Genomic DNA, 10,232 nt, shown 5'->3' on the forward strand with positions numbered 1-10,232 from the left:
AGACAGCTACATGAAATCCCAAGGTTTTGGCCTCCCTTAAAATCTCCATGCCAGTTTTATAAGTTTGACTGAAAATATGCACGGTGAAATGACTTTGAACATTTTGTTTCTTAGCGTGTTGTCCATTTTCATACCTGTATGTGTTTTGTTGTGAGGGTCTTGCAATAGGTTTTGTTTTCAGTGACAGCAAAGCCATTTAGATTTGCTTTGTAGTCAAAACCTCTACTGGTGCAAGTGAGTGTAATTCTAAAGAAGGTTGTAAGGCTACAGTGATTTCAAGTAGATTTGAAGAACTGGACTTTTATTTACAGTATTTTGTAAGGTGACCTCTTATGAAGAAAAGAATGCTTTTAATTTATTGTTGTTGTTTTTCCCTATACTTTGAAAAGAGTTCTGAAGCTTCTCTGCTGCTGCTTGTATTTATGTGTCATCTACCTTGGTTTTATTTTTCTTTCTACTGAGAATAATAAAAATTATATTAACAAAAGAACAAGAGACACTGCATGTTCTAAGATAGCAAAGCATGATCAGGTCTCATTCATAATGAGACATGCATATGCTTTCACTTAGGCTGTTGGATACTTTCATTTTGAGTACTAAATTAATGCAGTTGATTATCAGAAAATAGAAAGAAAAAGATGTGTTGAGAACCCAAAAATTCCCCATCAATTGGCATTTCTCTTACTTCTGAAATTGAAAGAGCCATTTTCATCCAGTTTATCACACAAAGCATTGATTGTGACTTCAAAAAGATTTTGAGGGCTTGCAGTTAGATAAGTACTCTTGTTTAACAGAGTCATCTCAAAGGTTTTGCATGATACTACAAGTTGAATTAAGTTATTACCTGAGTAAAACAGTGAGAGAGAAGTGAAAGCTTTGGTGACTGAGCTGAAACAATAGGTGACATGAAGGTTGCAAGAGAAAGATGAAAACCTTTCTTTCTGCATGTGTTATCTCAGTAATTTGTCGGGATGGCAGATTCATAGGAATCCTCCTTTTTTTTCTTCGTTTTTTTTAAATGCAGGATTGATTCCTCCAGGTGTATGAAGGAAGGAAAGGATAACTACAGAACAAGAAGCTGCTAGAATTCTTTCAGGCTACCTCCTGGGAGGTAAGAGGAGTTATGCAGTGCCTTAGGAAAACCTTTCTTCCATTATTGATTGATCACTTTTGCATAGTTAATAAAAGAGAAGTGAAAAAGTGAAATATAGAAGTTTGCACTAACAGGCCCCAAAATGTGCCTGCATGCAGCCTCCCCTGGAAATGTGCCAGCACTCCCTGTGATGAGATCTGTTGTTTTCCCACTTCCTTTGTGCCCTTCCTTGAGCTCTGCCTTCAGATTTGCTGTCACACAGCACCATCTTCATAAAACATTAGGAATTTTCCCCAGCCATGGCTATTGCATATGTGACTTCATCCAGAAGAAGCCAGAGCACGACCTCTCTCCCAGGTTTCCAAGGAAAGGGAAACAATGGGCAGAAGTGATCTGCAAGAATTCTTTCTGTGTTACTCCCCTGCCCCAGTGTTGCAATTTTTTTTTTTTGTAGCTGTTTATACACACTACATGTAATGTTTACTGTTATGAAAGTCCATCCAGCAACCAAAATACATTGCTTTTTGTCCTCCTGGAATGATAGGTACATTTTTTTTATGGTTAAGATAAAGGACTGGCTGGATTAGCTCACAGGTCTTGAGAGACTTGTGTCTGCAGCTAGTTCTGAGTTCAATTATACTACCACATACACTGTGGTAGTATAATTGAAACTTCTTTACTGTCTGGGCAGCTCAGGATTATCAGGAAGACTAGAGGCAGGGAAGGGTGGGATGCATATGTTGAGAAGCAGCAGGAGAGTTTAGGACAGAAAAGCAATTTCTATGGAAAAAGGTGCTATGCTCACCCTTGCTGACAAGGAAAGTGACCAATATTAAGAATTGTGGACAGCACACAAGAGGGCTTTGGTGGTCATTTTAAAGCTGGCAGTTTGGGACTCATGATGATCCCTGGCTCAGGCATTTTTAACCTGGTACAGTGGGACTCATTCACCGTCTGGTAGAACTGTAGGCTTAATGCACCATCTTTATCTGACCCTTACACTGTACTGCAGGGATAAGTTCAGGAATTCAATGAAAAAGAAGATAAACTGTTTTTCCTGCTTTGCCTCCAGAAAACTAATGATAAAGCCTGCTAAGTCCATTATTCACTGTCAAGTAAGAGGTAACTCTTTCCTCATGCTGTTAAGTTGATAGAAGTTGTAACTCCAGGTTTTGCCAAGGCCATTATTCAATTACCAGATGAACATCTGACCTGACTGAAAGCAAGCCAAATCCAAAAGGAAATGCCAGGAAGCAGAAGAATAAGGCACAAAACTTCAGCCAGATACATTCTCAGACTAAGTGTGTTTTCATTTTAGAGATTTCATGAACCTGGTGTGATTGATCTAGTTAGTGACTGTCAACAGGTCTCTCTTCTGAATGCTTGTGCAGGCTCTCTTGAGAATTTTCTGCAGCTAAAAAGTCCTCAGAAAAGCAGCATTGTGATCTGTACGGCTTGTCTAGAACACAGCTTCTCTTAGCATCATTGATGGCTTCTTATTCTTGAATATCTGAAGAGACACTGAAGAGTTTCTCCTATCCATGCCATCAGGCCTGTCTCTGCATCAGAGTAAAGGATCATAACCCTTTAACTCCTTGCATGGTGACCACTGTCCCCATCCCCAAGCAAAGGGTGTGTCAAGAACACATTGCTTACCCATGAAAATGCATGTGTTTCTCAACCTGAAATTTCATCAGCAGGCTAGTGGATTCCTAAATGAACTCACTGCCTTCAGCAGTTTTTATTCTCTCAAAACTCTGAAAGAGTTTTGTTACTCCCTGTTCTTGTGTCTGGTTTGAAAAGAAGCACTTCAAAAGGCCAGTTGGTAAAAGTCATGGCAGCTGTCAGATTGCAGTCTTGCCTAAAGTGAATCACCACCTTTTGAATCACAGCTTTCACTTCCTTCATTGCCTGAATTTCTTAATCTTTCACCTCACATTGGTTTAGGTCTGTGGATGAGGCAATGTCACCAAAGTGGAAATATCGTGCCAGAGATGAGCCTGAGGACTGCAGAGACAAGTCTAGGCAGGAGTGCTGGAGACTGGGCTAGAGTGGAGAGGTGGAGCAGGCCCCCTACAGATGGGGTACTTTGAGGAGAGCAGAAGCAGAGAGCAGAATTTTCTGGGGAAAGATTGGGATAGGTTTTTTGGACACAACAAATGTTTTTTAAAAGTTAGTTTTCCAGGCTGAACTCCTGCAAGGGAGCTCTCTTGGGTAACTGTGGATTGCAAAGACTGAAATGGATTTGAGTCAGTGTACTGAAAACCACAGAGCCAAATTCTAACTGATGCTAGATCCTGTCAAGAGCTTACTCTGTACAACTCCCTACCAAAGATTTCAAAAATGTTGATAAGGTGTAGGATGTTGTAGGGCAGCTGCACCATCTCAGCATTAGACTTCCTTTTTTTGTCTATTTATAAAAGTTGGCCTTCTTTCCAGGGCCTGCCTTGTCATGAGTTCTGTGGGATTTCATTGTCTTTTCAACTTTTAAATGAAATGGAATGTGTTAGACAATACTGGATCTTGGCTCTGCATTATCTTTCCCTTCTGGCTACTTCTTCTCTTTCATTATTTTTCAGTGTAATAAACTCCATAGCACTGTCCTGATGCCTTCCTTCCCCTGTTCTTCAAAACTGCCTTGAAAACCCCTGGCTAGACTGTCACATGCTCATCACTGGTTTTCCCCATGGATCCCATGTCTGCTGATAACACAAGTCCTTACATTTGTTGTCCTGAGACTACTTTTCATGAGAGAGCTATTTTCTACCCATTTGTGTGTAACAACACTCCTGCAGCCTCTCCTCTCTCACAAGTTTCAAACTTTTTCTCTCTTCTAGACTTCCCCATTCTCCACTAATATCAGATATGACCTGTCACGGGGGCATGGTGCCTGTTTTTGTTGTATTTAGCTAGAAGAAGAGATACAGGACATGAAATATTAAGCTCTCTCAGAACTGTGCATCAAGTTCTGTAAACTTGTGGAGCATTATTTGAACTGTCTATTGTAACAGTGAAAAATGAGTTATTTTTAATAGTGCTGTAACATTTCTCTTGGTAATTCAAACCATATACAGTACTCTCTATTAGACTGTGGAATTGTGGAAGATACTGTTCTTAAACATATTGACTCATTCCTGTTATATTTCCATGGCAGTTTTGTCACAGGATTATAGTGGTATTATCTACTGAACGATTTTCATGAGTGCTTCATGAAAGCATGAGCATTTTAGAAAGCAGATACCTTTCTTGAAGAATAATCTTACAATATAGAAAATCGGTGTTATAAATGATCAATTGAAAGCAAAATTATAAAAAATGCAAAAATATTTATTTATCTTTTTCCGCAACCAAAATACGGTCCTCAAAACCACCACGGCCAAAGAGACAGCATCGAGCCTGGGATCAGCACTGAGTGAAACTGGATCCGACCTCTATCGCAATAGGACCCCCGCCTCGTTCATGAGAGCCGCTTCTAGTGGGGATGTTTTATACAGTTTATTATGCCTGAGGTGACAGTCCAAGTTTCTTTTGTAACTCTGCATATTCATAATTGGTTCTTTCAGAGCTTGGACAATCGCCGTTTCCTGGTTGATAGCCAGCGTTGATCGTATCCCTGGAATCGCATATTCACATGTATCTTTCTGGCGACTTCGGCTATCTTGATCGCTCTTAAACTTCTTGGGATGACTCGGATGACTCGGGATAACAGTGATCATTGCGCTGGGTGCATCTAATTATAAGCTAAATGCCGATTGTTCTTCCTCCGCCTTCAGGAATTTCAGAGTTTGAATAGACCCCCTCTCAGGCTGCTTGTGGTCAGAGACTTGTCTGGATTTCACAATCTTTATAAAATACATTCTTTTATAGCATGAATTATTTCCCAACATATATTACAATAGGCAAGGTTCTTTAATTCCTGTAATTTTTAAACTGACTGATTTCTTGCTAATTTGAAGTCAATGTTAACTGAAGCTTAGTTATTTCACTTACACTTGTAAAAGACAAATTACTTAACCGTTCTCTATGTTTTAATGCTTGCTGTATACTTTTTTGTGTAATTTTTGACAAGTTCTGCATCAACTCAGGTAGCAGGTTACAGCTTGCATTGAACAGTTTGATATATTTGATTGACTTGTTTAATACTGATGTCTTTCGATCTTGAAAAACACTAGCACATTTTCCAGCCCTTCTGGAAGTACTGGAAGGTGAACTCTAACAGCTGTCATCCATTAGTCTGAACATTTCTTTGTTTAAAGTGCAAAACCCTGGGCTTATTCTTCAAGGGAGACCTATTGCATCCCTGAAGCATTTGGTTGTTATTTAGTGACTTCAGAAACTGTTGAGATTGAAAGCAATTCTTTTTCTGAAAGTTTTCTCTGTATTGTGGGAATGGTGATGGCAAAAGATAAAATGTATGTTTTATCTTTATGTTCTTTGTTTTGTCTCCATATCTTCTTTTGCACTTGTAAATCAAGTGTCTTGGTTTCAAAAGACAGGTGCCTGCTAAGGAAGACAGGAGCCTCCCCTGAATTGGAAAATGTAAACCTCCCCCTCTTCCGAATTGCTATAAATTTTAAATTAAGGGGCTCTCAGGCAAAAGAAATATGGGGGCAGGGAATAACAGTTCTTTTTATAGGGAAGAAAATAAAAAGATAAAATAAACAATGCAGTGAACTAAAACAACACTGACAGAGTCAGAACACAACCTGACACCCTGTTGGTCAGGGTGTTGGTAGCAGTCCAATTGGAGATGTGGCTGCAGTCCTCCTGAAGTGTCAGGAGTGGTTCTGTTTGAGCAGGGATCCTGTAGAAAGGGTGTAGTCTTCCTCTGATGATCCAGGGGAAGAGAGCAGCTGTTCCTCTGGGAAATCCAGTGGAGAAAAGCCGTGCTGGTGTTCCAGAATCTCCACATTATATCGGGGTAGAAATGCTTGGCTCTCCCCTCTGGGTGGAGCATCTCACAATGGGATGCTATAGTTTTTAGCAGTCATGCAGTGACATTCAGTAGCCTGTTATCAGCAGATGTCTCCCCAGTTGTGGAAGAGATAAGGAAAACTGCCCACTTAACAGAAGACAACTGCCATACAGCTGGTAAACAGAATGCAATTTGCTTGACAATCCAGGACATCAAGCCACTGCCCCACAGAGGACTGTGGGACACACACTGGTGATTTTGGTTCCACTGCTGCTGACCTGGTATTCAGCATATGGTCTGTGGGTGATTCGGGGGGATTATTCTATCACAGAACAAGAAGTCAGAGCGTCTATGGAAATTACCAAAAGCAGGCTTAAAGCAAGCAAAGGCCAGTTCTTTTTACACAGCACAGTTGAAATAAACTGAGACTGAGAGGTGCAGGGTGTTACAGAGACCAGGGATGTAAATGAGCTTAAAAAAGGAACTAAGAAAATCATAGAAAGGCTTCTAGATACACAGATGTAAAATGAACTTCTGGCTCTGTCTGTCCCTGAGCAGCGAATTAGTAGGTCTTACTATGATGTATTAGAAGAAGAAGAAATCTTGCCCCTTTTTTGTACTCTTTCCCAAAATACCCATTACTGGCCACTGTCAGAGGCGGGAGCCAGGCTTTTTATAGGCTTGGTCTGATTCACTGTGGCTGTTCTTAAGTCACTGACTCCCAACATCTGGGAAGCAGGATGCAGGATTCATGGCTAAGTACACATTTTCTAGTGTGCAGAAAAAAAAGTGAAAGTCATGTCCTCAGCCACACCACAACCTGCTCTCACTTTGTTAATATGCAAGGTTAATCAGCATAAACACATCTGCTTGACCTAAATGTACTCCCTAGACTAAGAGCAGAAGTGCATTAGATCCTGGGTTGATTTGAGAAGAAAGAGTAAAACAACATCAAAACACTCTTAATTCTGCTGTGTTCTTATTTGGTTAGCTCAAAAATATTCAAGGATAGCAAGAAAAATTATGGCTTCCAGTGTAGTGCAATGCCAGGAATGTAATCCACAGTTTGTCCTTAATCCCATGAGGATCCTCTCAAATGTTTCCAGTGCTTTTGGCAGGAATATTAAATTACAAAATCTAGGACGCTTGCCAGAAAGAGAAAATTAAAGGTTCACAATAAAGCAGCGCCCCAGCTCTATGCTTCTGCAGGAACAAAATGGCCTGTCAATATGGACCATAACTTTCAAAATAAAACAAATTAAAAGGGCAATTTCTCCTAAGTGTCTGACAATAGTCCATTCCAGTACTAAAATAAGCACTGTTTGGTACAGTTCAAGGAAGTAAGTGAAGATGATTGAATTGTCAGCATATTGAGCTATTCTTTTGAGCTAAAAGTACTTGTCTGTGTCACTTCCAGCTCAGCTCAGACTGGGTGCTGAGCTCCAGAGCCTGATTTCTATTTTTTCTGTTGGTTGAAGGAACTTACAGAATACAGCTGAGTTGTTTCAGATTCACTCTGATACAACCACTGACAGACTTCAAAGATTGCTTGTTTTGTTGAATTTACCATAAGAAGGTAAGTTCATACTTTTGTAAACTAAATACTTGACTATACAAGGAATTCCAATAAGAGGGAGTTGGAGAATTGTAAGGTCTTGAATATATATCATGCCTCTTTTGAAGCCTGAATTACATGGAACTCAATACTTGCTTTATTTTTCAAGGCGAATTCCCATTTATTTCTCATTTAGAGAGTGAGCTTTTGGCCATTTATAATAAAGTTGTTATAGTAGGGTACTGGCATGGGTATAATCTCCCCACTAAGGAAAAGGAAAAATTATGAACTAACTCTTTATTTAGTTAGCTTATACTAGAAAATTTTCAGCTTACATCAGACATGTTGATTTTGACGCGTTTTCCTTCTTTCAGACAGAAGAACAGGTTGCCCAGAGAAGACGTGGATGCCTCATTCCTGGCTTTGAGCAACCTAGTGGAAGTCTAGCGGAAGATGTCCCTGCCCATGGCAGGGATTTTGAAAGTAGATGATCTTTAAGGTCCCTTCCAAACCATTCTATGAGTTTGTGATTCTCTCTGTCCCACATGGCTGCTTTCTGGGCTCAGCAGAGAAGAGTCTGACATTCTCATCCCTTCTAGGCAATTCTCCAGTTGTTTCTGCAAGAGACAAAATGACCAATGATTTGTTTAGTAATACATTTGTGTTTTACTACTCTATTTGTATTCTCTTCCTCTGGCTTTATTGAAGAACTGTCCTTAAGATCAGCTAGAAGTTAATTTAGAAATTCCAGCTGTACCTTACCCAAAATGCACATCTTACAGAATACCAGGGGTGTATAGATGCCACTTTATTGGCTATTATTTTCAAATAAGAAGAATATGAGCTTCAATCTCCTGATTTTTCACAGTGCCTTCCCCATTTAGGTCCACTGATGTTATGATGAAGTAAACAAAACATGATGTAGTTACATTAAGCTAGTACCAGTATTCTATTGCCATGCTGCTTAGCACCAATGCTAGGAAGTCTTCATGGATAGTGCTGTACTTTTCTGGTCCCTCCCACTACAGAAATATACTAACTCAGGCATGAATGTCACAAAATCAGTCTTATTTTCTGTCAAAAATGGAGTGGCTGAAAAACACTTTTGTCATTCATATCAGACAGTTATGCTTTTTTGTGGTGGCAGGAAAGGGTGGAGAGGAAGAAGTGTTGACCTCAGAGTTGCTTTCATGCTTTTTCTTGGTCTGAGGGATATTTATGTCTGCAGCTGGGCTTACCTGCAGCTGCATGTCTTACTTTACAAGGAAGACCTATACAAGCTGTTGAATTTGTACCAGATATGTAAGAAGCCACATCCCCTATCACATATAATTGCAACCATAAATGACAAATAGGACACATTTTACACTTGGTGCTCAAGTTTTGCTGAACATAACTATGAGACAGCATATACCTTGCTATTTTTATTCTTTTTTACAGCTCTGTTCAGATGAAAGGTTTTGAAAGAATGCTGAAACTAGAAGGAAGGTGACAGATCAAATACGTGGAGGAGCAATGCACACTCTTCCTCTCTTGTGGAAAAGGTAGATAGAGGTTCTGGAAAGGTTTGTAGGCACGAAGCTTGTCAAACACACCCCACCTTTTCCAGAGGAAGACAACCATTTATTCAAGAAAATGTTATTGGCAACATGAAAGTTGTTTAACAAAATAGCAGCACTGCTTTCTAAATATTACTTTCTCTTCCTTTTATATTATAAATCACTAGTTAGTTTCATCAAAGGAAACCATAAGATGTATTTTTCTTGTTAACCATATACCTAGTGACTTTTTTTTCCCTTTGGCATTAACTGGATCTTTTGTTAAAGTAATACCACAGGGTAACTCATTAGTGTTAGGAGAAGGGGCAAGGCAGTAGCATTGAGAGAGAAGCAAACTGAGGTTTCTGACTTGTTATTGTCAAAAATGTATGTGGCCAAGTGACAGCATATTTGGCTAATTTCACACAGCAGTTATTTTGATCTATGACCTCTGTTTTCAAAACCTTGAATGGATAACTCAGACTATATGAAAGCAAGTCATATACATGTACTGAAAAAGATACCTTTCAAAGGCTCTCTGGCAAGTCATCATGTAAACCCCAGTTCTTCAGCTGCCATGTTTGCTGAGCGCCTGTGAAGAAGCATCGATTGAAAGAGGCATTTCAAGTGCCTGTGCGGCAAACGTGATACATTGTATTAGCATTGTAATGGGAGGGACTAAAATGCATAAATAGTTGAGTGCATAGGATACCTGAGGCTAAACCTATTGAATAATTAGCTTCATGGTAATCAGAGGCAAAATATCCAGCATTTGAACAAGAAATGCTGGCCTCTTTTCTGGGTACAGACAAAAAATGAAACAAAATTAACTGGAACAAAACCTCAGATAGGCTTGGATTCCTAAATGAAAGAAAGAAAAAGGAAAAAGATAAACTCAACAACTGAATCCAAAGCCTTCAGTAGGTTTCAGACTTAGTATCACAGAATCCAGGGAGGTGGAGCCTAAACATTTTTTTTTGCAAGGTTTGTTGATGTACATTGTAGCCCTTGAGACATTCTGGCAATCACCTATCTTCCCATTAAGAGTGACTCTGTCATGATACTCTCTGCTTCTTACATTATGTTGTTCAGGTTTAGTAAAAAGCCTTCAGCCCCGACTTTTAGCATATG

This window comes from Melozone crissalis, unplaced genomic scaffold, assembly GCF_028551555.1.
Source record: "Melozone crissalis strain CALT ecotype California unplaced genomic scaffold, PUWL_Pcris_2 ptg000008l_1, whole genome shotgun sequence".
Lineage (NCBI taxonomy): Eukaryota > Metazoa > Chordata > Aves > Passeriformes > Passerellidae > Melozone > Melozone crissalis.